General features: G+C 43.3%; 1 long non-coding RNA gene across 1 annotated transcript; it reads right to left on the bottom strand.

The window, feature by feature from the left end:
* Positions 1 to 421: 421 nt before the first annotated feature.
* On the bottom strand, positions 422 to 12154 carry LOC141740409 (uncharacterized). Its single transcript, XR_012586021.1, has 4 exons — positions 12086 to 12154; positions 11830 to 11865; positions 6924 to 6986; positions 422 to 1115 (listed from the first exon to the last, which is right to left on the bottom strand). It is a non-coding gene; the product is annotated as an uncharacterized LOC141740409 (long non-coding RNA).
* Positions 12155 to 21753: the final 9599 nt, after the last annotated feature.

Raw genomic sequence — 21753 nt, 5'->3', positions numbered from 1 at the left:
ACTTCCCTGAGGTGACACGAAATCCCGTGGCAAATTAAAGGGTCAAGCCTGGATTTCTCAAGTCTCATTGTAGTCTTAGCTCCATCTTTATTCTTTGCTGGGCCTCACACTAAGGTTTTCATAAACACAAAGAGTGTTGCTGACATTCATAATTTTACTGGGGATGCTTGCCGCTTTTTTCCTAAAGCTCCAGCTCCTGGAACTGCCTTTATATGACAACCTCAGCTGTACAGGGGAAATACATGGTTTCTAATCCTTGTTCTTGCACACCTTGTGCCAGGGCGTCTCTCTCCCAAACTGTGCTGCAGGGCCTCGCAGAGGTGCCACACAGGGCACATTTGAGTTTCTCCTTCTTCTGTTTGATTTGGAAAGAGCCTGGGCTGCGGTGCAAAGGGGCCAACAGTGACCTGGGGAGGTGCAGGGAGCCGGGTACACTGTGCGGTGTGAACACCAGCTGGTTGTGATAGGAGGACGGCACCCTACCCATCACTTTTTGGGAATGTTCACATTTGACCAGAGAGAATGAAAGGTGGAGAGCAAAGGCAGCACGTCAGGAAGGATTTGAGGAATGCCAGCATGGCAGCTGATGCCAAGAAGATTGAGGAGAGGGGCACCTCGCTGGGCTAGAAAAATCTTTGTTTAATACAGTCAGCACAGCCAGAGATACATCAGGGGCTGAGATACAAGTGCAGGTGTGAAATTATCCTCCGCTGTCCCTCAAAGCAGGGCAGGGAGGAGGCAAATCTGGATTCTTGCTCTGTTGGTTTTTACTGCCCACATGGGCAGGTACAACCTTGATCTCCTCAGACTCTTGCTGGAAATCACAGTTGGTCTGACTGGATCTCCCAGAGCACATTGTGGAGATGGGAGACCACAAGCTGCTCTCAGCCGGAGCGAGCTCGATGTGTGGGGTGAGCCAGGGACTCAACCTGCGAGAGGCAGGAGGTGGGAGCAAAATAAGCCCCTGGACTCTGGATCCCACACACAAGACACGGAGCCTTTCCTTTTAACTTCAGTTATCTCCAAGATGTCTGGGAGGCCATCAGAGGTCTCCTCTTCTTGAGCTGTATTAAGAGCTGTCCATTAACAGCTTAGCCAGTCTGCATGGGTTCAGACTAAAAAGAAAGAGAATAATTTTGTTTAAAAGTCCTGTTTCATATACACATATATAAAAACATGTATATATACACACACAATATAGTCCGCCACAGGGCTCGTGGAAGAGTATTAAAAAATAAGATGTTGAAAGACTGCTGTCATTTTCCATTTATGTTATACATGAAATCAGGAAATTTTTACCAGCTTGTGATTTATAGTTTGTGATTCACATCTGATCTGGATCGGCATCCCAATAATTAGATCTTTCTTTTTTTTTTTTAAATATGCATAGGGAAAGACACACTGAGGACCAGCATCAGCTCTGAGGCTTCCAGGACTACAGTTGGCTAGGAAAAGTGCTTTTCCATCAAGTTTAACACTTCTGCTTTTACTGCAGAAGGGGCTCTGAAATGCCTCCTCAGACACAGAAGAGGTGCAATTACTGTGGTAGTAGGAAGACGGCCACTCTCTTGTGCAGAATATCATCTGCAAATCGAACTGCAGGAAAGTAGGTGAAGCCAGGGGTGATGAAAAGCGGGATTAATTGCAGAGATGACTAAAACTTTGTGTGAGTCTTTGTCATGCTTGCAGCAATTAATCTCCATGGTGATGAGAGACTGCGAATACGATTCTTCAATGAGAGATGGGGTTTGATCTGATAAAACAGAGAAATAGACTGCTGCATCAAGTTTTAACTGCTACCTCCCTGATGCCCCCAGAACGGAGAAGGAAATATTTTTCGCAAGGAAGTAAAGAATAAGAAAATGAATGAGATGTGTCTTAGCTGGCAAGGCAGCACTAGAGAAGCCCTTTGCATGGGCACAAGTGAACAACAAATTTGGCTTAAGGTTGATGCATGGAAGGAAGGAGGACTCAGGAAAGGGAAGAGGTTAATATAATCTGAACTGAAAAAATTGGATGGGTTCAGATTTCATGCAAGTGTGTTTACCCTCTCTCTATCAATCTGCTTCTTTATAGCTGAATTTCAAGTTGAATAATTATATTCTGAAGCTGTAATCATCTGATAAGCCTTTGTATTGCTGTGTATTTTTCATCTCTGGACCTCAAAAAGCTGTCCAAGCACTAACTGAGCTTTGCGTAAGATGTGAAGCTGGCTAGTATTACAATCCCTTCTGGGGGAAACAAATCACAAAAATCCTACAACTAACGTTAAAGAAAGTGGCCCACTAAAGATTGCAGGCAAGAGCTGGCCAACTCCCAGATGGCACCGCAAAATTTTCTGGTTGGTGAGAGCTACAAGACATTTTCTGCATGCTTGGGAAAGCTCAAGGCAGGAAGAGGGAGGTGAGAGGGAGATGGAAAGCTGCTTCCAGGGCAACCCATGGCTACCCTGGGGCCTGCAGCAGAATAGCTGTGGCTTGAGCAGTGTGGACCCCTTTGAGTCAGCCACTGGAAGAAAGCAATCACATATCTACACATAAGCAAAAGGGGTTTGCTTGATCAAGGTCTTAAGAAGGGCTTTGCAGATTTTCAGAGAATCTACAGCGTTAAAAGAGCTCTCTAGAAGCTTCATTTTTTAAATACCAAATCTTGGTCCTCTCTGATGGTGCCCACAGGCAAAAATGAGACAAGCAAAGTCATCTGGTACTTTATGAAATCTAGTCCAGAGTGATTAGCTGGATTTCTGAATGACTTAATGACAAACTCTAAGGTAAAAGTCAGATCTGCTGCTTAATCTTCTCTGTGAATGGTTTACAAGACCATACCTTCTATCTTCATTAATTAATAGTCATCATACAATATTGCAGTTGGAAACTGTTTGGTTCATATCTTGCATTTTTTCCTTTGACAAAATTGAGGGGAAAAAAATTCTTTCTTTTCCATTATGGAAAACTGTCTCCTTTCTATTGGAAAAATCTGTGTCTGACTCTAAATCAACCTTGTCAATCTTTGAAGAAATATATGTGAACATAGGTACACGACTGCTCCCAAACCAGAAATCGCTATTGTCACCAAAAAACTACATAAAATTATTACTTCCTGATGAGAAACACTCTCTGAAGTTTGTATTCATTATGCTAACTGGTCGTTGCAAGAGACACATTAACTTATTAACACCTTGGAAGTTTAGGCGAATATTTGCAATTGCAAATACTTGTTTGAAAGGTTATGACTGAAGAATGCAGAGAAATGCAGCAGAGCTCTTATAAGAACTTTAATTGGCTATCAAAAACTATCCACAATTTATTCGATGTCTCCTTCCAGGAGAATATATTGTTAGTTCAGCTGCAACTTCTTAACTTCATCATATTTTATATACTTTGGCCATCGTGTATTGCCACAAAGTATACTATACAGTGTGATTTAAAATGTGTTCTGATTAAGTACACAGAAATGGTCCTATTCACCATGCAAGGAATGAGGGGGGCATCATAAGTACCCATTGTTTAAGTGTAGATATTTTTAATAATCATTTGTTACATAAGCCTTTTAATCTTCTGCTTTGTGCTATACTTTTATTTGTATTCTAGGGTATTGTTTCAACTGCAGACCTGAAGAGCAGACAATGTCTTTCATCTGCCCCACTCCCATCACACAACAATGGGGAAAGAAAATGTAGGGGATGTGTCTCCATGGAAAATGAAAATGAGAAAAAATGGCCAAAAAAGCATCATGAGAGACCAAGCAGCTGAAAGATGGAGTGAGAGATCTAGAGAGTGCAATACAGGGAATATGCTGTTATATTTAGTATTGCTACAATGGTACCTATCCGGGACGTAAAATTTTGTTGTGTCTTAAAAAGAATACCGTAATTTAGTAAAATATCACAATAATTAGAGAGAAGGGTGATAAAGATGATTGGAGGCTTCTCTACAAGGAGGTGTTATAAGGTCTTGCTCTCTTCAGTGCAGAAAAGAAATGGCAGAGCTGGAATCTGACAGAGCCCCGTGAAATGCTGAAGCTGGCAGAGAACACAAAGAAATGATTAAGTGCAATGTACTCCTACAATTACACCGTGAGGCGGCAGTTACGAAAGTAATGGAGGAAAAGATGAGGTTCCTTGCTGCTGGGCCTCGTAGAGACCAAAAGTACTAATGACTTCTGCAAGGGATGAGACAAATTCATTAAGGATAGGTCAACCAGTGACTCTTCAAAGTGATTGTCCATGTGTGACGTCTATCTCAGAAAGTCCAAAACTATTGCTTCTCAGAAACTAGCTGAGTGTAATGGGGATGAATCACTCTGTGATATATGCCCTAGTTGTTCTGTGCTTTCCCTAAACATCTGTTCCTGGACCATATAAGAAGTAGGACACTTCTTAGTCACATACACAGAAGACTGGACTCACCAGGATGAGCCAAAAAGTCAGAGCCCCATCTCCTATGCTGACCAGCTTCTATTAGTGATGTTACCATGGAAAGCCCTTCCCCCTCACTAGGAGCCTGCGCCACTGAAACCTTGAAGACAGACTTGTATGATGAGCACCTTCTTCTGGCAGTCAAGTTACAGATGAGAATAATATTAAGAAAAATGAAACCAGCAGAGATTCGGCCCTAATGAGACAGGCAGAAGTATACTCACACTCAAAATACAAATATTAATATTTTTAACAAATGTGACAAAGGATATCTCAGTGCCTTTATCAGCTTTTTAAAATACAGATAAACTAACCCCTCCTTCCCCAGGAATCTCCAATATCTAAACCCGCAATCAAGACTTTTACTTATAAGGGAAGAAAAATGATTCCTTGGGAAGATCTTCAAAATAATTTCTTAAATGAACCCTAAGCCTTATCTTGCCTGTCAGTCATGTTAACGCAGATGTTTCCAATTTGAAGATGAAGAGTGAGTTTGTCTGAAGCCTATGTCTGTGAAGAGCCATCTCTTCCCTTCTTTTTATATGCAAAGGAGTTGGCCTCCATTTTGCAGAGAGAAATCATAACCTAGGAGGGTTAAGAATAAGAAGACATCAGTGCTTAGGTTCTGATACTGAGGAAGGAATTTGATGCAGCTGGGAAACTTGGGAAAGACATTACAATGAGGACAAAAGAAGGATGCAAAAAACGTGATCCTCATTGTTAGAAGCCTGTTAGATATGGAGAGTCATTAAATTAGATGTTGTGATATTGCAGAAGTGAAGTCCAAAATCCTGAAATCACTAACAAAGACTAGAGTTAACCAGCTCAGAATAAGGATCCTGGTGTTTATCACCTAGGAACAAATTTCGGTTCAAGCACACCACAGAGATCTCTCTATTGACTTCAGCAATCTTGGTCTCACATAAGAATGTGGTACAGGAAAAGATTGCTGAAGTTACTGTGTAGGAGCCACCACTAATGCTCTCTGCTATCAGTAGTATGCGGCACCATTGAAGGGGACAAGCCAAGACCTCTGCACATTTGCATTGGTCCTCAGAGATCCTGGGGACTCATACAAGGTGGAGCTTTCTCCACGGACTTTAAACAGAAACACAGTCAGCCCAGGACCGGAGAGTGCATTCCTAAGCAAGAACTGCCCCTCCAGCTACTCAAAGGTCGTGCTGTGGCTCGCTTGGGACCATCGCTATTGTCCTGTGTCTGCTGCCTGCAGTGATCAAGAATGTGGTTGCTTATTTGAAGAAGAGAAAATGAACTGCATCTTACATATAAAATAGTTATTCTCACAGTAAGAAAGTGAAGAAAATGAGTTTTTCCTCTTCGGCTGAATATTCCACTCGTTTCTTTTCTGCTCTAGGGCTTCCAGCTTTCTAACCTGATGAGTTATGGACAGTCATTCTTTCCAGCGTTAGCTGAATTCTTTTCTAATTATACATGTTCTGAATAGCACGAGGCAGACCTGCTGGTAGAACATTTGGTGCAGAGAGCATAATAAATTCCACAGAGAGCTTGACATGCCTCGCCATAGATGCAATATTCATTTTCATCACCACAGAAGAGATGAGACACTGAGCCAGAGTTTAAAAAACCATCGTGCTCCTTTACTAGGATGTGTGGGCGGGATTAACATCGGCTGTTCAGTTAAAAGGCTGCCTTGTAAGACAACTTCAGTAGAATAAATATCTAGACTTTTGTAAATCATATTTTGCAAACACAAAAAGATGGAAGACGCAATTAAAACCAGCTCTGTAAGATACAGAACTGTCACAATTTTAGCACTCTCTGTATTTTGGGATAAAACTGAAAATAACACATAGAAAGCATAAACTATGTCAAGAAACTTTATCACATGATTTTTTAGTCAAAGATCTTCTCTCTGGAAATTAGGCTGTAAAGTGCTCACAGTAAAAAGCAACTCTGAAAAGAGCGTGGGTTTATTGTCAGGCAATGATTTACAGAACGAATATATTCAGATTTCAAGTAAAAACATCTAATTTTTTTCAACGACCAGGCCTGCAAATCCATCCTGGGACCTCGAAGCAGATTCTTTTCTTGTTTCTCACGGATAGTAATAAAGTTTCTAAAGACCATCTGTGGAAATGGCCTGACATGTCTACAGACTTCGCAAACTGAGTATTCAGATTTTGGAAAAAAGTGGAGAACATATATGCAAACATGGAGATTTCCCTTCTTTTTATAGATTATCTGTAACCCAACTAATAACACGACAAGAGAATATTTATGGGACAAATAGCAAACCAGCAGCAGAAGGAGGAGAAGGGAGGTGGTGTCTGGTTGTGTGCTTAATGCATTAGGACATGGTACCCCGTAGATATACAGTGGGGCATTTGGCTTAAGGAAGGAAGACGGTGAGAGTCAAGGACAGGGAAGAATTTCAGCTCTTCCTCTCTGTTGGTTGCTGGGATTTCCATGTCTCGTGACATGCTGAGCGGGTCAGGAGGCTGTAAATTGTGTGCACAAGTCCTACCTGCTGCAAACGGAGGGATGCTGTGGAGACAAGCTCTTCGGAGACAGCCTTCCTTGTCCTCTCCTGCAACAAAAAAAGCTTTCCGTGAGCTGCTTGGACAGACAATTCCTTGCTACAACGGCACAACTGGCAGGTGGTGCGCACTGCTGGTGCAGAAGCAAAGGCTTATCAGTGCTCAATAGTCACGCTTTGGGTTCAACACATCTTGGGGAGATGAGAAAAGGACTCCTGATAGGGTAAGTGAAAGTAACAGTAACCACAAGCTACTGACCTCCAACTGCAGACTCCCAGAGAGCCCATCTAACCCTCTCTACCAGTATACCGTTTGTCCCTGTGGCTGTGAACACTTTTCTGGTGGCCAAATGTGTCCAGAGGCACCTGCTTTTCCTGCTCTGCAGTGCTGTGTCGCTTCCCTGCTGCTTCTTCCCAGACAGCCAAGACACTGCTCCCTGCCCTCCTGCTCCCGCCTGCCCACCACTCCCTTTGCGGGCAGCGTGGGGCTGATGGAGCTGGTAGCCCAAAGGAGAAACGAGGACCACATCCCTTGTATTGGCTGGATCCTTTTTCCTCAGCCCAAGTGGGCAGAGAGAAGCCCAGCAGACATATATTAATCATTGTATAACTAGGTAAAAACTCATGAATGAAAAGGTTATTTACTTTTGTGAACCATGACATGTATAGCTCTATAACTCACATGCCTCTATCTTTTTGCATTTTTAGTGTGACCTTGTGGTCAGGGATGCTCAGGGCTGGCAAACGGTTTCCTTCCAAGGCTACTGTCAGCATGGAGGTAACCGCCACGTTTCGTCTTCCCACAGAGATGTTCCTTTTGTTCTCTCTTGCTTTGTTGTTTCCCTTTATATATAATAAGAGTCACTCAGAGTCAGTGTAAATGTTTGTTCAGAATAGGGGATGGAAAAATGTAAGAATAATTCTGGTAATGGAAGTAGAATATAAACAAAGAGCTTAGAGAAAGTGGAGAACCAGTGGAGAGGTTTCCTGTTTAAGAAAGGAAAATGGAAAAATTAAAATGACTACTTATGAAAATGTAGAATAAACCTTCCACAGTTTAATGAAAAAGGAAGAATTTGCATCTGCTCACAGGTCCACGAGGTATTTTAACACAGGCAGTGGCAGCAAGAGAATCTTTCTTCTATTGGGAAAATGACTTTTGTAGGTACTTAAAGACACATGATTTCCATACATGTGAAATAGAGTATAAGTACTTGACAGCACAATGTAGACACAGAGGCGCGTGTAGATTTCACCACTCCTGACAGGACTGGAATGGGGAAGGAAAATCACCACATTTATTTCAGTCCTTGCCATTACTACTGGAAAGGCACCTCTCAGATACGGGCATGAAGGAAATCAGCAACAGGATTCCTAACCATGGTTCTTCCCTTCTTCCTGGCTGCAAAGACCTAAGCTTGCATATGGGCAGGCTCACAGGACGTTTGTTTTGGAGGATGGGATGTATTTCAGAGCTTCATAATCACCCTGATAGTGCTGTGCTGACCGTTTCTAATGTGCTAAAGGAAAGAACATTTACTGGGATTATTTTTTTGCTTAAGTGCATGTGTTTCACTTGTTATTTCAGATTTATTGGTGTTTACTTATTGCTGAATAATGACCCTGAGGGTAATGGAAATCTTAATAGGCTAAAAACTTGGAGCCAGTATCATCAAAAGCTTCCTGTTCTTTACTGGTGCAGCGCTGCCACTTTATTTGCTTACTCTGCAGGACAAATGTGTTTGTTGCAACATTTTGGCTGAAATCCTGATTCACACTTACACAGGGCTGGGATTTCATCCTGTGAGCTGTCTGCCTGTGGGAAAATGTGAGGGAGGCAGCCGCCACTCAGCTCCGCAGCACGGCAGGGCTGTGCATATGTGTCACCACAAAGCTCCAGGGATGTGCTAAGTGATCTATGACACGCAGCAGAGCGGAGCCCATGTTATCCTGACCAAAGCTGGCCATTTCAGTGACACCAGACAGGCCCAGGGTGACATGGTGTGAGTTGCAGGGAAGCCCCGTGACGCAGCAGGGGCATGCAGAAGACCAGGTCATGGCCCAGATGCTCTTCTGGATGATGTTACCCTGGCTGAAATGTCACACATAGCCTACAGATGTTCACGCAGTCAAGTCAAAGTGAAACTCAATAATTTCGAGGGCTGGATGGTAATTTTACCACCTGCTACAGGCAGCTGATCAAGGTTTCTAGAAGTCATGGGATACTTCACTTTGTGCTGGGGGCCCTTGGTTATTTCAGCTATGGCTGTTTTGTGGAGGGCTACCATCACCTGAAGAGCTTTGGAGCGCACCAGCTCCCTAAGAAACAGTAATGAAGTCTTGTAGTCACTGTGACAGAAAGGGGATGTGGCCTGCAGATCATCTTGTGCTTCTCTGGGCTGGCTGACACCCCTGAGCTGTGGGTCTCTCTCAGGTGTTTCACCCCAAACCTGCACCTTGTGGGAGCTCCCCGGGGAGCCAGAGGAAAGCATTGCTCCCACCTGGCCCTGCACACTGCGGCAGCGGACCACCACAAACCCTTCTACCTGTTCCTCTGACCGATCTGGTAATTTCCATTTGGTGCAGGAGACAGAGGGGAGGAAGCATGTACACACAGTCCTAAGACAAAAATTACTTTAGCCCAAAGTTTTTTTAACACATCACCTAAACTGTATTTTCAAGTGTCTGCTAACAAGAAGGTCTTCTGATGAGCAGCGGGAGTGCGCTGTAAAGGAATTTGCAGACCAGAGGTGCTCACCATCAATTTCCTGCTGTCTACGATTACTATCATTGCATTTTTGAGGCACTTTTAAAATAAACTATGCAATGATGTAATGCACACAAAAGGGCTGGGGTGGGAGTGCAGAGAAAGGAAAAGAAGCAGCATCTGGATTTTGACTGGTATCTTCTATAGAGCATCTTGATGTCTGTAATTAGTGTCATGTTATGAGAGCTTAAAAAAATAAAGGCGCCAGAGTTCCAAATAAAACATAAAATGGCTTTGATAGAATAAATGTTACTATCATTGTTTAAAAATGTTGTGACCTGTCTGCTATAGTTTCTGAGAAAGATATTTTCCAGTGCTGCTGCTCTCGCTCTGACTCTTTTTTAAATTCTATTATTACAGATAAGGACAGAGGAAAATCCTCAAGACAGACTTGTTTTAAATCTCTGTAACACAATGCCAGCATTGTCTCTCCTCAAGCTGAACTTCTAAATTAAAATAGGCATGATCTTTAACAGAGCTCTGAAACGCTCTGTTCTACAGACACTTTATCCCCTTTATTAGAGGACATTAATAATTCAAATGTTATGGCTTTGGTTAGGCAGACCCATTTGTCTGGTGTTGGAATAATTTAGCTGTACTGTGCTGTTCAGAGCTGTTTTGATACCCAGTGGGCCAAATTCTGCAGCCTCCTTGAGAGTCATGGGAATTTTACCTGCATCTTGGCTACATGCTGGGGAGGGAGACACAAATAAGAGGTCCTGGCAACCTTTTCCTTGACCTTTAGCATGCACAGAGAATGTACAAACACACACTCCCAGCCCAGTTTTGCAGACTGCATAAGGCAACATTTCCATTTCAGCCAGTTGGATTTCTGCCTGAGCAAGGCCTCTAGTTTTGTGATCTGAGAACTCTACATAAACACACTTGCAAAAACACATATGCAACCCACCTTAGCAGTAAGTTTTCCCCCAAGCTTTTTTTTTTTTTTTTTACCATGTGTGAAGCAAGATTTTTTCATTGCACTGTGCACGTTTGCCTCTGAATACATCACATTTTCAAGTCACAGGGATTTACTGTGACTTTTTTCTAGACTTTAGCAGCTGAGCCACTGTCTACCTACAGGTTAGATGTAGAACTCATTAGCAACACTGATTTCCAGGCCTACATATCTATAAAGTCTTTGGTTTAAGCTCAAATGTATCAGCATGTAGTGGCAAACAGATTAGTATGTAAACATAGTTTTTCCAGGTGGTATGTTTCTTTGGTATGAGACCAGCTCTACCTCCAAATACTGCTGGACTTGAAGTACTTAGGATGTGGAGCTGACCTCCGTGGTCTGACCCTAACACTAATAAAACACAAGCAATGCCCTGAAGAGGTTTTGTCTCTTTTAGAAGCAGCAACATAAATGGTGGATTAGGAAGAAGTGGATTCCAATACTGTTCTACACCTTGTCTGGACTGAAAGAGACAATAAAGCTCTACTAGTCTTGGTTGACCACTACATGAGCTGATGTAAACGCTATATAATGTTGAACCTTACACCTACTGATACACAGGCTACACAGAGACATTAATCTTGCTTCAGGTTGCCATTCCAAGAGAAGTACGATCATTATAAATAAGGGGTATTAGCTATCTGGACACAGATAGGTTAGAAACAGATTATATATTATCATAGAATCATAAGGTTGGAAGGGACCTCTGGAGATCATCTAGTCCAACCCCTGCCAGAGCAGGGTCACCCAGAGCAGGTTGCACAGGAACCCGTCCAGGCAGGGTTTGAATGTCTCCAGAGATGGAGACTCCACCACCTCTCTGGGCAGCCTGTGCCAGTGCTCTGCCACCCTCAAAGTAAAGAAGTTCCTCCTCATGTTTAGGTAGAACTGCCTACGCTCAAGTTTGTGCCCATTACCTCTTGTCCTGTCCCTGGGCACCACTGAAAAGAGCCTGGCCCCATCCTCCTGACACCCACCGTTTAAGTATTTATAAGTGTTGATAAGATCCCCCCTCAGCTGTCTTTTTTCCAGACTGAAGAGACCCAAATCCCTCAGCCTTTCTTCATAAGAGAGGTGTTCGAGTCCCCTAATCATCTTATATAATTTTATGTTTCAATTTATAATAATGCATTACATAGATTTATTAAAAAAAAAAATTGGATGCTTACCTTCCACCAGTGTTAGTCTCAGAGCAGATCATTTACCTATGAAGTGCAAGAAAAGCAATCAGACTTTCGCATATCTATGGGTCTTCTACATTATGTAACTCTATAAGCAATATACAATTAAATTTGAAAGTGAGGAGAAGAGCAAAAGTAGACACATGTTTATTACTACACTCACTGAAGACAGCCTGCCAATCACAATTTACAGAAAAATTTCCTCTATAATTTTACAGTAGAAAACCCAATTGGTTTTTAGTACCTTCTGTTGAGATATAAAAAACCACTATTCAGCTCCCTGCTCATCCACAGATGTAGAAGTGACACACAGTGTGCCTAAGGACAGATTAATCTGTCTTTAAGCCAGATTTTTAAGGAGACTTGGCAACTGCAAGTTACAGGTGATTTCTAATGGGCTATCAAATGCCCAATTTGACACCTACTGATATTCTTGAAAATCCCACCTGATATCTTCAGGCAGTCAAACACACTCACAAATTGGCCCATCGTAATAGGAGACTTAGACAGAGAAGATATCCTTAAACCCCTCACATCTAGTGCACCAGCCCAAACAAAAACCCCACAGAAATGAAAACGGCTCCAAGTTACTCCCTTTCTGCACGGTTTAGCCAGAGGTAGGGGCTAAACTCATTATTAAAAGCTTAAATAGTTTTCCCTGTCTTTAGACCTGCCATTGGAGAGGAGGCTCCATATTGCATTACCAAAATGAGGGCAGGTCCAGGTGTGTGCACCTGCCTTCTGGGGAGAATTGTGTTTGAGTGAGTGAGGTTATCTGTGGCAAAGTAGTAGATTAAGTAGATAGAGCCCACCGGTTATGTTTGAGTGGGCTCATTGATTCTTCTGTGACTTTTTAAGCTACTTGTTTCCACCTGTTTCTCTGAAGAACATCAGCTCTTCTCTGTGTGTTAATACTTGTTTCTGTGGACGGAGTTCAGCTGGGTTCTTTGTCTAAATTGGAATGAAGGCAATAACAGCAAAGTACTCCCTGTGGCAGCAGCCCCCACGGTGACTGTTGAGCTTTCCAGTGGCCCAGATGTGTCCCCAGCTTGCTCCTCACCATCCTGTGGTGCAGCCAAGGGACTCCCAGTGATAAACGGTCACTAGTGCCAATAACAGAGAAATGTATGATGAAGACATGTATGATGAAGCTCTGGGTGAGGAAGAGTGGCCACTACAGTGGCAGAATGAGAAGGAAAAGGAGCAACTGGCACTGAGATGTGAGAGACCTGGGGCCTGGTCCCAGCCTGCCTACAGCTTTCCTGGGTGTGCTTAGTCTGCTCATTTAATTTCTCCACCCCTCAAATCTCGAGGGGCTTTCTGACAAAAAAACCCATTAGTGTATGTGAGGTGCTGAAAGCACATGGTTATCACGTGTAAGGCTAAACATAGAGACAGTAGGAAAAGGGGCCTGGTACTTACATATGTGGTGTATAAGTCTCACAACAGAGTAAGCATATACAGTTCTACTCAATCATTGTGGCCATCAAATCTATTTAAATAAAACCTCGCACAGTCTGTTCAGCTGTTCCTCATAAATCTTAATTTTAGTTAAAAAACGAACTTCATATTTCTTCTGGGGTTTTGCTCTCCCATAGCTAAATTCCTGGAACTGTTGCAGCCCAGAGGTCTAAGGGAGTCTTCCCTGAGAAAAAAAATCCCATCCTTGGATCTGCAGACCGGAGTCAGACTCTGGAAAGGACTCAGAACCGGGGGAGGAGAACACTGGGGAGATGGAGAGAAGCAGGAAGGACATGGTGTTAGAGCTCTTACACAGAGAAACTCGTGTAATCTCTAGTGCTGTCTCACAGAATGCCTGTAGGTAAATGGGATGATTTGATGGGAAGCAATGCAGTTCTCCTCCAGATTTAATGTTTGTTTTGCCTGAGATGCTGTGGTTGTTTTGTGACCACTGTGTTCGTGCTTATTTTTTCTCTCCCAATACTTTACTCTAAATTTAATTTGCTGGCCTGGTAGAGACACACAAAGCCCTGTCTGCGTCCCATCTTTCTGCTCAGAGACTCACTAAACTGCCTGAACAGCCTCTGGAAGACTCGTTCCTCAGCCGAGGAGAACTGTTTCATTTCCAGAGTCTTCAGATTTCTTTGTGCACACATACCAAGTTGCCAATGCCACAATGGCTCTCCCTCTGCTGTGTTGACTGTGATCTTTTGAAGGATGAGATGAAAGCACAAATCACTTTCCCTTTGGCCAACCTGAAGTCTTCAGCTTTTGACCCTCAACCCAGGCTGGATGTAGAGAGATGATTGTCCCAAGGGGGATCAGTGCACCTTGCTGTGGCAGATTATAGGATTTCTAATAAAACCATTCCAATAGACTAGCAATGAGTATGAACTTGCACCAATAACATACAAATCTTGGGCTTTTTCAAGACGATGTAAAAAGCCTGGTGTGTGAAACTGTTTTTGTATGAAACCCATTCCCAGTTTCACAACTGTGATGTCACTTGTCCCACTGGATTTCAGCAGGTCTGCAAGTCAGAACTAAATGTGCATGCAGGAGCTGAAGTGCAGGCCTCCTTTGAGAGATGACGGACAACCATTTGACTGGAGAAGTCCACACTTGTTCATTAGTAGCATGACAGGAGTTCCCAGAAACCCTAATGTGGCCCCATTCTTCCAGGTGCTGCATCCATGGCCAAGAGCAGTCACTGGTCCAAAGAATTTACAACCATGATGTTGCAGCCACTCCTCTGCATCATGTCGCATTGGTAATATCAAATAATGTTCTGTTTATTGTTAACTTAACTCTCCTCCAAACTCACCAATGCCTTCAAACACTGGTTTCCAAAATTGCAGGTTCTCAGTTCCCACTTGTCTACAGTTAGGTCTTGGTGTGAGTGAACCAAGTGGTGAGAGCTGGTCAGGTGTCCTATCTAGGGAGAGGGAGTCAGAGCAAGTGCCTTGCACCAGGTAAGGAAAATCTAATTACTTACTCCTTTGAGAATATTACAATATTACCCTTTAAGAAGACATCACTCTCTGAGGAGAAACAACAGAAGTAGCATTCATCAGCTTTAGAAATGGTTGAAAATGAACCAGCTCTGTCCCAAACAGAGGTATTAAAACATGACAAATGTTGCAGTTATGTCACCTTCTGCCATTTACACAGCTCTTAATCTGCCTTCATGAATAGCCCCTTTAGCTGCAGCCCTCCCTTGTCCTTCCCTGCAGGAATGTCTCTGTTGCCATGTCTCAGACTTGTCTCTCTCCAGACACACCACGAGATTTATTTCTTGCTCTGTTTCTCCTGTTCCCCATGTCCTTTGGCCTTCAAGCTTGACTCCATAACATGAAGGACTCAGTCCACAAGCCTTCCTCTCTTTGTGGCTCTCAGTGAGAAGACACCAGCCGGTCACTCTAGTGGTCTCCCAGTTCTTAGTCCTCTGCAGCTCTTTCCATAGACCTCCCACTAAGCAAGTTTCCTTCTTCTCTATTTATTCACCCCCAAATGCCGCCACATAGTCTTAATTAGGTCCATCTGGGAAGCATATGTTCAGTTGCAGGGACTTTGGGCCCACATTAAAGGGGCAAGTTCTCCATGACAGAAAGAGTTAGAGACCCTGTCCTCAGTCTTTGCAGGAACACAAATACTGAAGAGTTGCCCTTTTTGCTGACAGTCAGGCATTCTTTTGATTAATATATCTCACTGATATCAAATAGGATTGATATAGATGAGTTAGAGGAGTTGGCAGCACTTTCTCTCTGGTGTGCACTGTACCTTCAAGCTCCCTTGCTCACTAACAATTCTCCTGACTGGTGGACTAGCAATGGCAAAACAAGAGAAAATCACACAGGGGTGTTCACCAACCTTGGAGGTTTCCTGTAAGGGTCCACCAGACTCTTCCATTCTGGCTCAAATTATAGGTATTACTAAGGAGAAATCTACCTATGACTCCTGAGAGATTGTATGCTCTTCAGACTTGGTATGTTGCTGGAAAGGATTCAGCAGGAGTGAACAAAGATGACAACTTAGTGTTGGCCAGGATAGGTGGAAATGGGGCACTGACCAGGAACTCAAGGCCATACAGCAGCATCACTGGTATGTCTTTAGCTACCAACGAAAAACACCGAACTATGCATTTTTCTTCTTCTGAGATATTCAGACTCATAGTAAAAACTGCTGCGAGGTTCAGACCTTGGTGCACATGGATATAAAGCAGTAGCAAGACATACAGAGCTACCTCTCTCTCCTTCTTTCACTCCTGTACTTTGTTTCTGTTCTGAGGTATCAGTGCGGAGTAGCTAGAAGAGAAGCCACCATGGTTTAGACCATTAAGCCTCCTAGACAGACGGATGTGAATTGAGACTGACAGGTTGGGTAGGGATAGTTGGAGTATTGCCTCTGTCCTTCAAACATGCTGGCTAGTGGAGCCAAGCAAGCACAAAAGAGTACAGTAGGCTGTAAAGACATTCAGACAGCTTCCTGAGAAACAAAAAGCTACAGAAAACAAGCTCTGACTCCCTAGACTGCCCCATATTTGCAGGGATTCAACAGTCATCGGTTCTCAGACTCACTCTCTTTTATCCAAAGTTGACTCCAGGAAAGCAGGAGGAAAGTGGGTTGAAGACTCTAGTAGGAAACATCATTTAGGAAAGATCTAGAATTCATCAAATCTCGGTAACTTAGGAAATAATTATTTTTGGAATTCTTGCAATATTATCATTTCTTTAAAGCAGAGGCCTTGGGTATCTTTAGGAAAGTCTCTTCCAGTGGAATTCACTTGACTTAACATCTCCGGTGCAGGTGCCCACAGCGTAGTTTCTGACACCTCTTCATGGAGAGATACAGGCTGTATGAGGGCATGATTCATTTGGCCAACCACGACCTTCATCATCTGTCTCAGGAAGATTTAAGTCACATTCTGCAAGTGCCTTTTTTCCCTTTAAGTTGATATTGTGGGGTCAAGAAGACTAGTTCAGGGATTGATATCAAACACTAGCACAAATGTACTCTACCCTAACTTTCTAAACCAGCAGGTTTCAAGACTAACAGGGCTGCATGGATTTCCTACACATCGTCTAGGGCAAGGCATTACCAGGAATGAGTGTTTGATTTTTCTGACCTTCAACACACATTACAAAGCCTCTCTCTTTGCCTTGGCTTCCCTTGAAAATAAGGTGGAGTGAGGAAGGTGTGAGTTTTTGTGGGACAGAGGGAATTCCTTTTTTCAAAGTCAGCATTGGATCCATGTAGATATTTTCACTAAAAAGTGTGCTTTTAAAGATCCACAGGTCCCACTTGGAGAGTTTAGTGGGTGATCCATGCATTACAGCTGTAAAATTCATAGCTTGATTTTGCAGCCTTTGATGCCATGAGTCGTCCTTCACAGAGTGAAGGGGCAAACCTCTGGCACTCTATGCATTTTTATCAGCTGAAGGGCTGGCTGTCCGTATGGCTAAGAGCCATTCAGTGTGAGTTAGGGGTGTGAACTCACCTCCCAGAGAAGTCTGGGAGAAGCCTCTTTCTAGTCTGAAGAACTTTCCTTAGACCAGGTAGGAAAGCAGAGAGGGTAGAAACTCCTGAGCCCACCCGCAATCACATTTTCTTGTCCAAGAACATCAGATTTTTGGGATATAGGCTGAAAAATAAAAACATCCTATAAGGAGACTGTTTAATAAGTTGGGGCAGCCAAGTATGTGAAAACTCCTGTGATCTTCTCAAGCCTTGTTGGGATTGGCAGAGAGGTTTCCGAAGCACATGGAGGTGGTCAGGCACTTGAAAAGGACTAAAGTGTCAAGTGCCAGCTGGAAAAAAAAATCTGCTAAATGTTATCACAGTATCTCTTCTTGGTGAGGTAAATTTCCATGCACTTATGACTTACTGCATGTCAACTTCATGTGCCGATTCAGGCCATAAACAGCCTGTCTTTATTCAGCGTATGTATGATCTTCCCCAAACACCGTCTGCTTCAGGATTTTGTGCAATTTAATGCAAGCTCATTCCATGCACTACACTCCATTAGTATATGATCTCAGCATCATTTAAATCAAGTGCATTGTGGCATCTCAGTCCTGAAAATAACTGTGTAGCAGGTAAGATCTTTCCTGTTCCTGCTTTGCCTTGATTTTTCTACCTGTCTAGAGGCTTCCAGAGACAAATGTGTAGAAGGAAGCCTCTCTACAGCTTTTGTGGCTTTTTAAAAATAACCACAGGCTCCTTGAAACTGATGTTGCCTTAGATGAGCTGAGCTAAGCAGTGCAGTGTTCAGCACAGATGTGGTAGTACAGGATTAACCTCATCAATGAGGTAATAGATTCTTCTTCACCTAAGAGTCTCCATGCCCTGCACATCAAAGGCTCCTGTAACTCTGGGTCAATACTGGCACTGCCAGGTACTTGTGCTCAAAAAGCCCAAGTCCCAGTACAGGTACTACAGAAAAATCTTTGTGACTTGACCTTACAGTGCTTTTTTTTTCTGAATGATCTACCTTAGCTCAAGCAAGATTTAATTCAGGGAAGTCCTGTGGTCAGTGTACACGAGAAAAAATAGCCTCTAATGACTACAGTTTGTAATTAATGGAACTATGAATGTTTGTGAGGTTGTCTAGTAAGTTGGAGTGGTTTTGGTATTGGTGTTGGTGTAGACGCACAAGCTGTTCCCTCATTTTACTGCAGTCTATATTGGTATGCAGCTCTACTGGCAAGAACACTGTTCGGAATACAATTTTTTGATTATAATTAAGGTGCTAAGAATCAATCATGATACTTATGAAGATACAAGTACAGTAAGTAATGAATCAAGGAATTCAAGAAGCTGTGAAAGTTACTGGTCTTCATGTATATGTTAACTATATGCAGTGTTCCCTAGTTTCATAATCTTGAGATTTGCGCTAACATTTCTCATTCCTTTCTTTTGCAAAGACGAGGCCACCTTACTGAGAAGGAATGTGAGCAATATAGTTCATCAGGATTTGAACATATACAGAAATTGTACAAATTCAACAGTGACTTAATAGCATTCAAGTTACTTCATGCGTTACATACCGTGTTATGTTTTAAGGTCTGGCTTCTCTGGTTTCAGAGAAGAGCTTAAGAGTAGAGCATACCTCTCTCAAGATATTTGCACTGTCAGGATGATGCATAAACTGATCCTCCTCATAGAAGATAAAACTGGCTCTGTGGATCACAGTAAAATTCACAGGCTCGAATGCCATTCTGGTATTCAGAGGCACCGCTGCTGGAGATCCGACCTTGCCATGGAAGCTGGTGTTTGCTGTATTCAAAGGGGAAAGCCCGTGCTGTCTAAGGCTTAAGACATCTGGCTTGTTGTTGTAAACCTTAAAATTCCAGAGCGTAAAAGCCATTTTCAGGTACTCAATCACAAATCAGATTTGAGGTTATCAGTGTGTACATGTAAGGTTTAGGATTCCTTTTAATCTATGTAAACAGTGTGCTCAAGAGCTGCGTGTATTTATGTAGAGATCAAAGAGGTGGCAACGTCTATGGAGAATAAGCAGCAAGAAAAATCATAGGGACAGTAAATGATCAGTTGTGAGAAGGAAAACTTGAAAAACTTGATTCTAGATATGGCAAATAGGTTGCACTCAGACGTGGCTCTGACATGTGCACACTGGGCTGGCATGTCACCCACTGCTTGTAGCCTCTCATTACCGAGTAACACTGCATTCAGCCCTGGGGACGCAAAGCAGCTCGGCCTCCAGCTTTCTCCGACTGGCAGCTTCCTGCCTTTTCACCGGCTGCTGCCTGCACCATGCGGAGACACGATGCGCTCCCCCATGCCAGGGCTGGGCTCCTTTTCACCATCAGATTTAGCCTCCTGTCCGGGGAGCATGAGCAGCTGTATGGGCTCTCCCCAGAGCTCCCACTTTTGCTGCTGTCTGTCCTTGCTGTCTCACCCTTTGAACCTGACCACGTGTGTGCTGAAGTCAGTGAGGAATTTGCTCTGGCCTTGATTACCTTCTCTGGTGGCTTCAAGTTAATTCTGCTGTGGCCTGAGCACGTCCAGCAAAGCATCCAGCAACCCCCGTGTCCACAGAGATCCGCAGGCTCTCCAGCTGCCCGCCTGCTGGCAGAGTATGGGGAAATCAAGGCAGCAGTGCCTGGCTTGGTGCTATATAGTGTATGGGGGAAGGACCAGGTCCAGTGAGACCAACCCTGTCCACCTCCACTCAGGTTGGCCACTTGCTGGCTCCGTGAGAAATGCCAAGGTGAGAGAATAAGCCACCTGACTGAGGAACAAGAAGCCTTGGTTAATGACTACTGCCTCTCCTTGCACCGACTAGAGTCAGTGGAGAAAGACTACTTGCTTTTCCATGGTCATTTGCGTGCCTTCGCTGTGCCACGCCGCCCACTAGAAGATCGTCTCCTTCGCAGAAATCTGAGGGTGGCAGGACAGTGTGATGAAAAGCTGCTGAAATGTACTTTTTAATGAGAAAATGAAGTGTTTTCCATTGCGGTACGATTACTTTTTTTCTCAAATTCAGCAAAAAAAGAGGAAACAAAAAGAGGAATATGTGTTCATTTGTTGTAACTGGAGTTTGTGAAACGAGGTCTTCTTGAGAAAGCTACCAAACATTCATTTCAAAGAATACGGACGTTTTGGCATCCAAATATTGTAGCATGTCCAGAATATAATTAGCTCCTGAAGTGGTTTGAACTTGTAAATATGTCTTTAGATCATAAACTGGTCCAGTAGCTATGCCGAGCTTTAAAGCTGACTCTTGGAAAAACAAGGTTTGGAAGGAGAGCTGAAGCCACAATAGACATACGCTAGGACCCGAGAGAATTTTTTTCATGCATATGGTTCATCTATTTACATATTTTACTGTAACCTTTTCAAAACCCTTGTGCCTCAGGCAGTGGATGAGATTACTATTAGAACAATATAGGTAATCGTGGATGGTTTGAGCTGTTTAGCTGCCAGTATGTATTTCATTCACAATTTAGGCTTTAATTTTCACCAGGCAAGTGAGAAAGAATGAGAAACATCTGCATCTGCATAGTAACTGTCAGAGGACCTCAGATGCATCATTGAAATTAAATCTCTCAACAGGCCTGCGAGTGAGGCTGGAGAACATGCTCTCTGTTGGGTAAACTAAGGTAGAAAGAGGCGGAATGATTTCCTATAAATGGGCTCAGTGGCAAAAACTGAAAGAAGAACCCAAAAGGCAAAAAGGATATTCCTGCTTTTCCCTTCTGACTTCTTAAATATACTCTCCAGGCATGGGAGAACTGATTCAGATCAAACAAGAGCTGATCCAGCCCATTGCCCAAAACCTAAGTAGTTAAAGTCTGTATAGTGCTTTCAAACTATAAACTACACTGTAAGTGCTAAGTATTATTATTACCTTGAATCAAACAAAACCCAAACCTGCTGGAGAGGTTGAAAAATATTTGCTTAACTTTTATGTATTTATTTTAAATTCTGGCTTGACTCTGTGCTTCCTGTTGTCTCCCGGGACCGAAAGCGCAGATACTCCAATGCCACAAGGTGGCTGTGCTTGCAGTATTTCTGACTTGGCTGGAGACAAGGAGCTCTGGAAATCTCACAAGAAAGCCTTCTGTGTGACTCTCCACAGACAGCTTAATCCACCTGAAAAGCGGGGGGTGAGGCGTCTGCTGCAGGAAAAGCCCCCGCTGAAGCCAGAGCGTGCTGCTGAGGGGCAGCCAGGATGGTATTATACTTGCCCAGCAGGAGCTGAAATTTTGGAGGTAGCGCTTCCCAAAACCTGGAGATGACACTAGGGTATTCAAAAGAGCCTAGATAACTTATGGACACAGTTACCTTTGATTGCTTCTCTGAATTAGCGGTTTTAAGACTCTTGTGCAAGCTGTGATCGATGACTCCCAGCCAGCCAGCATACGTCTTGGAGAAGGGGTGGGAAGAGTATCATCTGCACGAGACAACCTCTCCTGCAATCAGTCAAAT

Source organism: Larus michahellis, chromosome 3 (assembly GCF_964199755.1).
Source record: "Larus michahellis chromosome 3, bLarMic1.1, whole genome shotgun sequence".
Classification (NCBI taxonomy): Eukaryota; Metazoa; Chordata; class Aves; order Charadriiformes; family Laridae; genus Larus; species Larus michahellis.
This window is presented reverse-complemented; position numbering and strand designations above follow the sequence as displayed.